This window comes from Marmota marmota, unplaced genomic scaffold (assembly GCF_001458135.2).
Source record: "Marmota marmota marmota unplaced genomic scaffold, marMar, whole genome shotgun sequence".
NCBI lineage: Eukaryota > Metazoa > Chordata > Mammalia > Rodentia > Sciuridae > Marmota > Marmota marmota.
This window is the reverse complement of record NW_026000243.1, coordinates 6,431,069-6,444,329: the sequence shown is the minus strand read 5'-3', so window position 1 is coordinate 6,444,329 and position 13,261 is coordinate 6,431,069. Positions and strand designations below refer to the sequence as shown.

General features: G+C 37.8%; 1 pseudogene; it reads right to left on the bottom strand.

Annotated features, from left to right (window-relative positions):
* Positions 1–12,727, bottom strand: part of LOC107153549 — a 44,149-nt pseudogene extending 31,422 nt beyond the window's left edge.
* Between the last annotated feature and the right edge of the window lie 534 nt (positions 12,728–13,261).

Sequence of the window (13,261 nt, the reverse complement as noted above, 5' to 3'; positions counted from 1 at the left end):
TTTCTTTCTGCTTGGTGAAACTGTTGTGTTTTTGAAAATTTCCCGCCCCCTATATATTTATATTGCTCTTGTATAGTTGAAAAGTCTCCCTTGCAGGGTCAGGTGGCGGTCTGCCTACCTTGCGGGCACGGGCGGTGTCTATGCTCTGCCCCTCCTCCACTTGGTGTGACGTGTGTACCACGCCCGCGGACCCCTGGGCCTGTACTGCCGGTAGGTCGCAGGTCTGCCTACCTTGCAGGTGCGGGCGGCGGCTCAGCCTGCCCCTCCTACCACGCCCGCGGGCCGCTGGGCCTGTCCTGCAGGTCGGTCGCAGATCTGCCTACCTTGCGGGCGTGGGTGGCGGCTCTGCTCTGCCCCTACTCCAATTGGGGTTAAGTGACTACCACGCCAGCAGGCCGCTGAGCCTGTTCCGGGCGCAAGCGGCGGCTCTGCTCTGCCCCTCTGGCTTGATGACAAAGTGAGAGAGACTCGAGTGTTTGTGACTCACTTTCTTTACCAGGAGACCAACTGTTTCTGTCGCCGCTGGTATCGATGAAGTTCTGTCCTCCACCGCTTTCTGATGACATCAGATCTCTGCCATGTTGGTATCCCATGCGAATGGCAGCATTTCGTTCCCTTTGTCGGATGACCAAAGCAACGGGTGAGTCCTGACCGGCCCTCACAAGCCCCGTCTCTGTCCTGTTGCCACTGCCTATGAAGGCTCGTTTGGTATTTACCTCCACAGTATTCAGCAGGACCCGGACCGAGAAGCAGTTTCTGCGGGTTCTTTATCCCTGGGCCCGATTTATTGTTTTTTAGGGGTTTCTTTAAGGCAAGTAGTACACCTCTTTAACTTACTACACAGTCTACCTTCAAATACCATTTTACTACTTCACACAAATTGTAAGAACTTTATTTTCATCTCCCTCTTCTTGGCCTTATAAATTATTTTTGTCATACATTTTTCCCCATACATGTTAGAAATTCCACAGCACATTGTTATTATTTTTGCTTAGTCCATTACCTTTTTAAGGGTTTTAAAAATAAGGGGAAAATACCTTTTTTACTTATCCACACAGTTACCATTTCCAGTGCTCTTTAGTCATGTGTATAGATCCAAATTTTCATTTGGCATCCAAAATTTTTTAATAGATATATTGTTTTAATTGTTTTAATTAGTTACACATGATTTAATAGATATATTGTAAACTCTGAAATACATTATATTTTTGTTTTGCATCTCTTTTGTGGGGGGGCGGGGATTGCTGGGAAAGAAAAGTATATGCACCTTGTACTTACTAAGCAAAGCATGCAGCTATCACTGAGCTACATCCTCAGCTCCACATTGTCAATTATCTTCTTTTTTCCACATATTTTTATTGATGCATCATAACTGTACATATCGATGGGATTTGTTGTTACACATCTGTACATGCACACAATATAAAAGTATAATTTTACCAATATCAACACCCAGCATTCCCTGTCTCCCTCAGGTTCCTTCCTCTACTGATCCTTTAAAGACACTTAAGCAATAAGAAAAATATTTTTATTGATCTGTGAGGCTGCCATTTCCAGTGTACTTCCTTCCTTCGTGTAGATCCTGGTATTCAGCAGGCCTCATTTTTGTGTGTGCCTGAAGGACAGGTTTGCTGGTAATAAATTCTTTCAGCTTTTAGAGATCTTAAAATGTCATTTTTGAAAGAGAGTTTATTTGCTGAGAGTAGAATTGAAAGGTTCTATGTTGAATTGTTTTGTTTTCTTGTCAATATTTCAAATACACTGCTCCGCTCTCATTTGTAACAAGAAATCTGCTATTGTTATCTTTGTTCATCTGTATATAATGAAGCATCTTTTAAATCTTATTTTTATCATGTTTTGATTAACTTAACCATAGTGTGCCTTGTGCTTTGGTTTAGTTTCCTTCATATGTTTGGATCGATGGACTTAATGTTTTTATCAAAAACATAAGGAAAGTTTCTAGCCATTTTCTCCTGCTGCACACCCATTCCTTTCCTTCAGCGGCTCAATTATACATATATCATTCTGTTTGAAGTTTTCCCATTGCTCCCTGAGGTTCTGGTTTGGTTTTGTTTTTCAGTCTTCTTTTAATGTTAAGCTATCTTGGATAGTTTCTATTTCCATGTTTTAAAGTTTGTCATCCTTTTCTTCTGAAATGTCTGACTTGCTATTAATCTGATTCAGTGAATTTCTCATCTCAGATATTGTGACTATTATAATGACTACAACTGGTAAGTTTTGACTGAATGCCATACATTTCATGTTTTATTTGATGCAGTATAGTTTTATATTTCTATAAATATTCTGTAGCTTTGTTCTGAAATTCAGTTAATCTGATCCCAAGTTGGTTTTTTTTTAGATTTTGGCAAACACAACATCTTTGTTTGTATGTGGTGCTGAGGATGGAACCCGGGCAGCTCACATGCCAGGCTAACTCGCTACCGCTTGAGCCATATCCCCAGCCCCATGATCCCAAGTTTTGCTTTCACCTTAATCTGGTGGTATCAGAGCAGCATTTAATCTAAGAATAGATTTTTCCCCATTACTGAAGAAAAACCCTTCTGAATATCTGAAAACACATGAATTATGAAGTTTTCCACTTTGGCAGACAGGAATAGAATCTGTTGTTGCCCCTGTGTTAGCTCTGAACGTTGACCTCTCTCATCCTTTTGTAGGATTCCTGTCCCCGCTGCCCCTCCACTGTTCTTTAGTAGTTTACTCACATGCATTCACTAACCTTTATTCTGGTGAAGACTCAGAGGGATCCTTTGTAGATCTGCAAAGGTCTTTCCCTCCAATGTGCTCTTTTCTCTTGGTACTTTCCTTTACAAACTCAACTCATCTTCTCCCTACACTTCCAGCTGTGTCTTCTCAACTCAGGGACATCTTCAAATTTTTCTTGGTTTCTCCCTCCCTTTCCCAAGGGAGACTTCCACCAAAGCTCTCTCTATACTGTAAGTTGATGCAATCATAGGACACTCCCCATTTCCATTAATTTCTCATTTTTAAGAATTACTTATCATCACTTGATTTTCAATTTTTAAGCTCATTGTTTCTTACATTTTGTTTCATTTTTTAGATATTTTTGGTGGGATGGCAAACTGGTCCTTGATGTTCCATTCTGGCCAGAAATCAAAGTCTTCATTATTTGCTATTGAACCTTGACTGGTATATATGCCAACCTTGCCTCCGTTGGTTAAGTGCTGCTACTTGACCTTAGCCTCCATAGTATCCCCATCATCCCCATTCAATGAGAGAGTTGCTTTCTATGGTTGTATCTTCCTCAGCCTACAGAAAACAGCTGCTACAATACACCAATACATCAGGCTCCCTTCTCTGAGGTTATATCTCAGGGATTTAGGAAATGGAGTGCATTTGGGCTCTCAAGGACATATTAATGGTTGTGTAAATGGGTCACACATTAAATCTACTACAACATTCTTTTTCTTGCTGAACTAGTAGGATTTCTTCTTATCCACATTTTTCTCATGCTATTTAGCATCTCAGTTTCAATTTGGCATAGATCCTACTAGACTAAGTTTTAGCAAACTAAACAAAAAAACCATTAAAATCACTACTATCTATTTCAACCAGTACATTATTCAAAATCTTTATGAAGTGAGTTCATATTAATGAATTTAATCAAATCTAAAATTTTATTTCTCCCCCTCCATTCTCATCCTGCCCCTTATCCATTATACTGCTTATTTCCTGGCTTTTGACAATATAAATTAGCAAAATCCTTATATTGACTTTGTAATATCCTCTGCATATCCTCATATCTGATTTTAGGGATAGATCAGGAAAGTGCTTAATATAGTACATGGGGAAAAATTGGTTTCCACAACCATTAAATCCTTTAACAAGGTAATTACAGATATTCCATCAAGGAAAAAAAAACTGTCTTTGATGAAGAAGGAAAGAAGGGTTCCTCCTGTTGAGACTTGGGAATTGATGTGCTCTCAAATGTCCCCAAACTAATTTTTTGTATCTCACTCTCAGTCAGTGCCCATTCACATAACAATCCCCAAACTAATTTTTTGTATCTCACTCTCAGTCAGTGACCATTCATATGAATTCAACCTATCTTATAATTCAGCATTACACTCGGAGTTGGATTTTTAGCTATTGCAGCCTTGTGGCTACAACAGGGACAATAGAAGCTATCTGATTATAGGATAGTCTGAGGAGCTAAAATTTTTAACTTTTGACTTATCCTTTTTTTTTTCCTTTAAAACTCATAGAAGAAGGGCTGGGGTCCAGTTCTATGGTAGAGGGCATGCATGAAAGTCTGGGTTTGAATCTCAGCACCAAAAAACAAACAAACAAATAAACAAAAACAAAACTCCCAACAGAGTGAAAAGCAGAAAGTTCAATTCACAGTACTTGCATTCCTCAGCCCCTCCCTGTGGGAGGCCACCAAAGCCTTGAACAGATCAGTCACGTGAAAATTTAGGTAATGTTTCATCACTGTCTGTCATAGGCTTCCAGAATCCCATCCCTTAATGCTAATTGAAAATCATTGCCTTGCCTTCAAACACAGGCATTTCAGATTTCCAATCAGCAAGTCTCCATTTCCTTGAGGAGCTGTTGTTGGTCACCTTTCCAAGTATCAATAATGCATCTGTCAGGGTCTTTAGGTGCAAATAGCAGGATCTATTCTATCAACTTAAGAAGAAAAACTTAAGAATATTAGGTAACTCATAGATTCTCCTGGAGGCCAAGAGAGCAAGACTCTGTAAATAGGTAGCCAGAAAAAAAATGTGCAAACCCTTGGTCTTGTAACAGTTTACTGGATATTTGAAACTCCACCTTTGCCACTCCCAAAGATAGGGACCTCTTCAACCACACCTGTTTCAAGACTGATCACTCTTGTGTGGCTGTTTCCTCACATTGCTTACTTCCAAATCCAAGTCCCATGAAGGAGTGTCTGATTGCCAGAATCTGACTATATTATTTTACTCTACCTACATAAGCTCGGCAATTGTTAATTTTCTTGCTTCTACATTGGGAAAAGAGTATTCATAATATGGGAAGTTATCAAAATGCAAGGAGAAGTTCATAGTTATGGGATTTATAGCCATTGTTACCCATAGTGTATACTTAGGAGTTAATGCATTTGTATGTATACACACATTAATTTCAGTTACCCAAGAGCTCCCAACTTTGGGGATCAATGAAAAACTCAACTTAAATTTTCAACCCACATGCTTAATTTCCTTCACTAAGTAAAAGTGTAGATGACGTGGAAAGAAGCCAGATCAGCCCACAGTACAGTCTTGCCTGAGACAGGAAGCCTACATCTGGTGCCAAAAATTCCCCTCCCCCTTGGAAATTCCATCACTTTGTCACCATGCAATATGCCTCAGTGACCCTTGCTACAATCTTGCGTACTAGGTCCTCTATTTATAAAACAGAATTTCTGGGTAGGAGAGCCCTGGCAAATATCAAGCTCTCTCTGTGCCAAGATAGGATTAGGGTTTTCTGCCTCTTGGTCATACCAATTGCTCTTAGAAGAGACAGAGGCAAGCGGTGGCTAAAATTATAGTGTCCAGCCCCACCTGACCCCCAGCAACCAGCCCATTATGCCCCCTTTTAGAAGAGCTAATGTTCCCTACCCCTTATGGGGGTCAGGTGGCTGAGGACTGAAGCCAGGGTTCTTCTGATGGTGATGTGGACTCCAGGGTTTGCAGCGGAAGCAATATCACCTGGGATTAAAGGATTGCCGCCTCTTTAAATCTGATCTGAGTTATTAGTAGGCTGTTCTTTGGCCCATTCTTCTACCATCATTCATTCAGGACTATCATTTGATCCAGAGAAATAGATCTCTGGGTTCAGGAGAATCTTTCCTAGTGAGTAGGCCTATGTGGAAGGATCATCATTAGCAAGACACATTCATCAAATACCTTATTATCATCTGCTCTGCCAGGACTCCATAAAAGAGAAGCAGGAGGCACAGCTCTTGCCTTGGGGGCACATAACTCAACACAGACATGGGGGCTTGGACAGTTCTGAAAAGGACAAACATGTGGTGAAAAAGAAGAACAGGAAGCAGCTGACACATAGAAGAAGCACCAACTATGGTGCTGACATCAAACCCTCTGTGTTCCCCTCCATCCAGGTCCTCATGAGCTCATCGGGGAGCTATTTGAACAGCCTCCTCACTGCATCTCCACCTTCAGCAGCTCCCTTCCTGGGTCCACCCTGAGCACACATTGTCTTTTACTCAGAAAGCATAGGGACCCCCCCACACACTGCTTCCAGGAGACTTTCTCAACCTTTTGGTTAAAATTTTCAGAGCCTCCCACAGGATGCAAAATAAATTATAATCTTGTGATTTGCTAAAAGTAATGAAAAGCCATTTATAATTTAGGAAATCTTACAGTTATATTTTATTGATTCATACAGTACCTATGTCCATTCAAAATGATACATATTTAAGTGGGATTTTATTTTTTTTGCCCAAAGACAACAGATCGTGGCCTATTAGAATTTCAGGAATCTCTTTTTCTTGTCCCATTCTCCCTTGGAGTTTCTACTATTCTCAGTATAAAGTTGAAATCTGTTACAATTTAGTCACCACTTATCTTTCCAATTCGACCTCCTGTACTCTTGTTCGTAGCCATTTATCCCATTTGGACAGTCATTCGTAAAGCGTGTGTCTCCACATCCACACTTTTGTTCATACTGCTGATGTTCTGAGAACCTCTTCCTTCCACTCTCTCCCTCCCATCACTAGTTACCCAAACCCTCCCCATAGTTTGGAACCATAACTTAACTGCCGCCCACCATCCCAATAATCTGTGGATCTCGTTAAGAAAACATGGATTTCCTCAGTTCTCGGCTCCCAGTTCCTTACATCTGAGACAAAGCCCAGGAATCTGTATTTTTTAATCTCCCCTAATAGTCCTCATGGACCACAGATTTAGGAAACACCTTCTAGAGCTATGGATTCTAGACTGCTGGATTTCATTATTCGGATGACTTGAATATGTATGCATATACATCACAATGAGGAACTCACTGTAGCTGCCAACTTCATATTTTGCTTAGTGAGTATATTATAAAACATCAGAAGAAAAGGACATTGCCCTTTATGTCTCCAGGATAAAAGAAAAAAAACTTAACTCCATTAGCATTACTTTAAGGAGCCCAGTGCATGGGCATAGCCCTGACCCAAGTACTGAGAAGTGGAGAGTGTACAGCTCACAGACTGGAAGAGGAAGCACGGGGTAAGATTCACCAACTAGGAAACAACCAAAGTCCATTTCAGGAAGTAGTAAGGTCAGAGCAGGAGCTGGTTCTCAAGACTCAGGCGTGCCTGGACCTTGGAGGAAGGACGTTATAGAGAAGGTGGAATCCTAGCCAAATAGACTAATGGGAACACCAGAAGTGTGGGGGGGGAGCAAAGTGATGGTGAAGGGGCAGCCTGAATTCACATTAGAAACCAAAAGAGCCTGTCCTCTCAAAAGAGAGCTTCATTTGCCTTGTCCTGAGAAGGAACTGAACTAACCAGGTAAAGAGGGAATCAGAGGCAGATTTCAGTATTATCAAAGGAACTCTAAGTTCAAGCTCTGTAACTCTGCTGTGTACTTTCCGTTTAGCCACCTGTATGACCTGAGTGGAAGTGTAGAAGAGCAGAAAGTGCAGGGGCCAGGGTCTACGCCCAATTCTGTGTGGATGAGTCACATGGCTTCACTGAACCCTGGATTCTTTGTCTGAATGTTGGGAGTAACATCTACCTCCTGGAGATGACAGACTTAGATAAGATTTGTGACTCAGCTCAACCATGTCCCCTTCTGTGAACCTATACAGATCCCAGCCTCCTGATCCCCTGGTCAGAAACCATCATGTGGCCCTTTGTGCTCTAGCATTCTACATACCAATTTCTAACCCATCTTTTTTTACATGCTTCTATCCTTGTACTAGACTAAGAGCTCCTTGGGAAAAGAGCTGTCTTACTCATGTTAAGTTCTAGTACTTAATGTTCTGGCTGACTGGCACAACTGAAAGCTAAATAAACACCCATTGGATGAATGAAAGAATTAATGCATTTTAAAACACAGGTAAAATATAATAATTCTTTTAAATAATATGGTATAATCAATTATATATTGTAATATATGATTATCATAATTATTATATATGATTATATGTCAGATATAATTATATATAACATAGTTTATTATGATATAATTATTATGATAAATATATATTATATAATTATATATTATATAAAATATAATATACATAATAATTTTATTATATAATATATAGATATTAACTATTATAATCAATTACATAATATATAAAATAATATATTATTGATTATTCATAATACTAATTCATCATAATTAGTATACTAATTCATTCTAATTAGTATAATGAATAACTGATGCTTTATTGATTATCCATTATGCTAATTTATTATAATTAGCATAATGAATAATCAATGCTAATATAACATGTAGTTGATGATTACTATGATTAATATGTCAATTATATTATTTTTATTAATATATCAGTATAAATAATGTATATATGTCAACATAGTAATATTATATAAATAATATAGAATAGATTATAATAGATTGTGATATATAATACATATTATATAAATTATACAATAATTTATATCTATAGTATAAATCACTTATTAAAATGGAAGTAACCATTTCCACTCCTATGAACTTCCCCTTTGTGGTATTTTCTTATGCTCTTAATGGCTGACTGAGTCTTTAAGAACCAACTTTTCCAAGAACAAGGGAGATCTTTCCATCTTCTAAGGTCTTCTTTAATTTCTTTCTTTAGTGTTATAGTTTTTCACTGTACAGGTCTTTCACTTCTTTCACTGATTCCCAAATATTTTTTGAGGCTATTGCAAATGAGGTAGTTTTCCTCGTTTCTCTTTCAGAGGATTTGTCACTGATATACAGAAATACCTTTAATTTATGGGTGTTGATTTTATATCCTGCTACTTTGCTGAATTCATTCACTAGTTCTAGAAGTTTTCTTGTGGAATTTTTTGGGTCTTCTAGGTATAGAACCATATTATCAACAAATAGTGCTAATTTGAATTCTTCTTTTTCTATTTGTATCCCTTTAATTTCTTTCATCTGTCTACTTGCTCTGGCCAGTGTTTCAAGAACCATGTTAAATAGAAGTGGTAAAGGAGGGCATCACTATCTTGTTCCAGATTTTAGAGGGAAAGCTTTCAATTTTTCTCCATTTAGAATGATGTTGGCCTAGGGCTTAGCATAGATAGCTTTTATAATGTTGAGATAAGTACCTGTTCTCCCTAGTTTTTTCTAGTGTTTTGAACATGAAGGGGTGCTGTATTTTGTTTATTACTTTTTCTGCATCTATTGAGATGATAATAAGAATCATATTATAATAAGAATCATATTATAATAAGAATCATATTATCATCTCAATAGATGCAGAAAAAGTAATAAACAAAATACAGCACCCCTTCATGTTCAAAACACTAGATATTATTCTTATCTTTAAGTCTATTGATGTGATGAATTACTTTTATTGATTTCTGTATGTTGAACCAACTTTGCATCCCTGGAATGAACCCCACTTGATCATGGTGCACTGTCTTTTTGATGTGTTTTTGTATTCAATTGGCCAAAATTTTATTGAGAATTTTTGAATCTATGTTCATTAGAGATATTGGTCTGAAGTTTTCTTTCTTTGATGTGTCTTTGCCTGGTTTTGGAATCAGGGTGATATTGACCACATAGAATGAGTTTGGAAATTCTCCTTTTCTATTTCATGAAACAATTTGAGGAGTATTTGTATTAGTTCTTCTTTAAAAGTCTTGTAGAAATCAGCTGTGTATCCATCTGGTCCTGGGCTTTTTTTGGTTGGTAGGCTTCTGACCCCACTAACCCATTCCTTGGTTTGTACCCAAAGGACTTAAAAACAGCATACTACCAGGACACAGCCATATCAATGTTTATAGCAGCACAATTCACAATAGCTAAATTGTGAATCCAACCTAGATGCCCTTCAGAGATGAATGGATAAAGAAAATGTTATACACACACACACACACACACACACACACACAATGGAATATTACTCAGCATTGAAAGAGAATAAAATCATGGCATTTGTAGGTAAATGGATGGAGTTTGGAGAATATAATGCTAAGTGAAGTCAGCCAATCCCAAAAAACCAAATGCCAAATGTCTTCTCTGACATAAGGATGCTAATTCATAATGGGGATGGGGGTAGCATGGGAGGAATAGACAAACTTTAGATAGGGCAAAGGGAAGGGATGGGGAAGGGGGAATGGGGATAGGAAAGATGATGGAATGAGATGGACATCATTACCCTAAGTACATGTATGAAAACACGAATGGTGAGACTCTACTTTGTGTACAGCCAGAGACATGAAAAATTATTCTCTATTTGTGATATGAATTGAATTACATTCTTCTGTCATCTATAATTAATTAGAATAAATAAAATTTAAAAATTAAAAAAAGAACCAACTTTTCACCTGATAATGAAAGTTCACTAGTAATAATTAAGAGTGTGACAATAAAATTTCCCCTTAAAGAGGAGTTCCTTGAATCTCTGGGATGATGAAAGACAATTTTCTATATGAAATACCCCTGACATTTTGTAAAATCATTTGCAGGAAAAATACCTAGCCATTAACACCCCCATTGAACTGTGACTATGACAAGAAATAAATCTTGTATTTGTTATCAAGGTGCTAACATTTAAGGATATGTTATACAGGTCAACCTACCCTGATTAGTTTACTTCAATTATCCCACCATTCAGTTCCCTTCCACCCCATAAGCCTAGTTCTAATCTCTGGTCTCCCCCACAGCATCCAATCTTTTACATGCAGTGTTCAGACATTGGAAGACAACTGCCATGCTTCAACCCACTCTTTTTCCTTTTTTCAAACTAAATATCCACAATTTCCTCATCATATTTTCCATCCTTTGTGTTTGAAATCTGCTTTTTCTCTATGAATATGAAAGATGAGAAGAACTGATTCTTTGGATTGGCTAGAATTTTTCAAAATAGGGTCATAGAAATTTTGGCTAAATAAAATACCTTCTTAAAAGACAACTTTCAGATTTGTATCCCCTCAATTTCCATTTGAAGAAAAAACCCTGGGTTGATTGACACTCTCACAGCAAAATCAAAGCAAACAAGGATTCATTGAGTTTGAGCAAAACAGCATCAAGTTTATTTTTATTTTTATGTATATATGACAGTGGAATACATAACAATTCATGTTAACTATATAAAGCACAATTTTCCATATCTCTGGTTGTATACAAAGTATATTCACACCAATTTGTGTCTTCATACATGTACTTTGGATAATAATGATCATCATATTCCACCATCATTTCTAACCCCATGTCCCCTCCCTTCCCCTCCAACCCCTCTGCCCTATCTAGAGTTTATCTATTCTTCCTATGCTCCCTCTCCCTATCCCACTATGAATCATCCTCCTTATATCAAAGAAAACATTTGGCATTTGGTCTTATGGGATTGGCTAATTTCACTTAGCATTATCTTTTCTAATTCCATCCATTTACCTGCAAATGCCATGATTTTATTCTCTTTTATTGCTGAGTAATATTCCATTGTGTATATATGCCACATTTTTTATCCATTTATCTATTGAGGGGCATCTAGGTTGGTTCCACAGTTTAGCTATTGTGAATTGTGCTGCTATAAACATTGATGTGGCTGTGTCTCTGTAGTATGCTATTCTTAAGTCTTTTGGGTATACACCAAGAAAAGGGATAACTGAGTCAAATGGTGTTTCCATTCCCAATTTTCCAAGAAATCTCCATACTGGCTGCACCAATTTGCAGTCCCACCAGCATTGTATGAGTGTACCTTTTTCCCTACCTCCTTGCCAACACTTATTGTTGTTTGTCTTCATAATAGCTGCCATTCTGACTGGAGTGAGATGAAATCTTAGAGTGGTTTTGATTTACATTTCTCTAATTGCTAGTGATAATGAACATTTTTTCAAATATTTGTTGATTGATTGTATATCCTCTGAGAAGTGTCTATTTATTGATTGGGTTATTTGTTTTTTTGGTGTTTAACTTTTTGAATTCTTTATATACCCTAGAGATTAGTGCTCTGATGTGGAGGGGTAAAGATTTGCTCTCATTCTGTAGGCTTTCTATTCACCTCACAGTTTCCTTTGCTGAGAAGAAACTTTGTAGTTTGAGTCCATCCCATTTATTGATACTTGATTTGAATTCTTGTGCCAAAGGAGTCTTATTAAGGAAGTTGGGGCCTAATCCCACAAGAAAGCATCAAGTTTTGAACAAACAGAATCATATTAAGCTCTGTGATGCCTTGCAGAAACTTGAATTGATTTTTTGCAACTATGTCAGATAAACCAAACAACCAGTGCACACAGTTCTAAGGTTTTTTGGTGCACTGTATAGTCAGCAAACGACATTCCATAAGATGGATGAATAGCAAAGCCTTTGGTGTCAAGGAGGTCAGAGTGGCAATCTTCTTTAAAATCCCTTCTCCACATCTCCCATATTAATAGAATTTTAGTTGGGTGTGTAGCCTCTCAAACAGTCCCTGCTATAGTTTGGATCTGGAATGTCCACTAAAGGTCCATGTGTTAAAATCTTGTTACCGAGCCCATGGTGCTGCTGGAAGGTAGCAGAACCTTTAGGAGGTGGAGCCCAGTGGAGGGAACATAGGCCATCGAGAGTGTGCCTTTGAAGGGGATTTGAGGACTCAACTCCTCTTCCTTCCCTCTGTTTTGCTTTCCCAGTTGTCACAAGGTGAGCAGCTTCCTCTGTCCTGTGCTCCCACCATTATATGCTGCTTCACCACAGCCCCAAAAGAACAGCCAATGAACTATGGACTGAAACTTCCAAAACTGTGAGCCAAAGTAAACCTTCTCACTTTTTATGGGCCAATAATTTAAGAATGAAAAATATCATTTAAAAATTAAATACAACTAAAAAAAGACACTGCTTAAGACATCAGCAAAAACTATAAAATATCAAGGAATGATTATAATATTGATGCAGCTGATGTTATAGAGAAAATATTTTTAAATTATTAAAAAGAACTTTAAAAAGAAGACTATATTCTCCAAATTAATGTACAGATCCAATACAATTTCAAATTGCCAATGCTTTTTTTCAGGTAACTTAGATCAACTAACTTTAAATTTCAAATTTTAAAAAATACAAAACAATTGCATAAATGAAGAGGCTGTAGGGAAGAATTA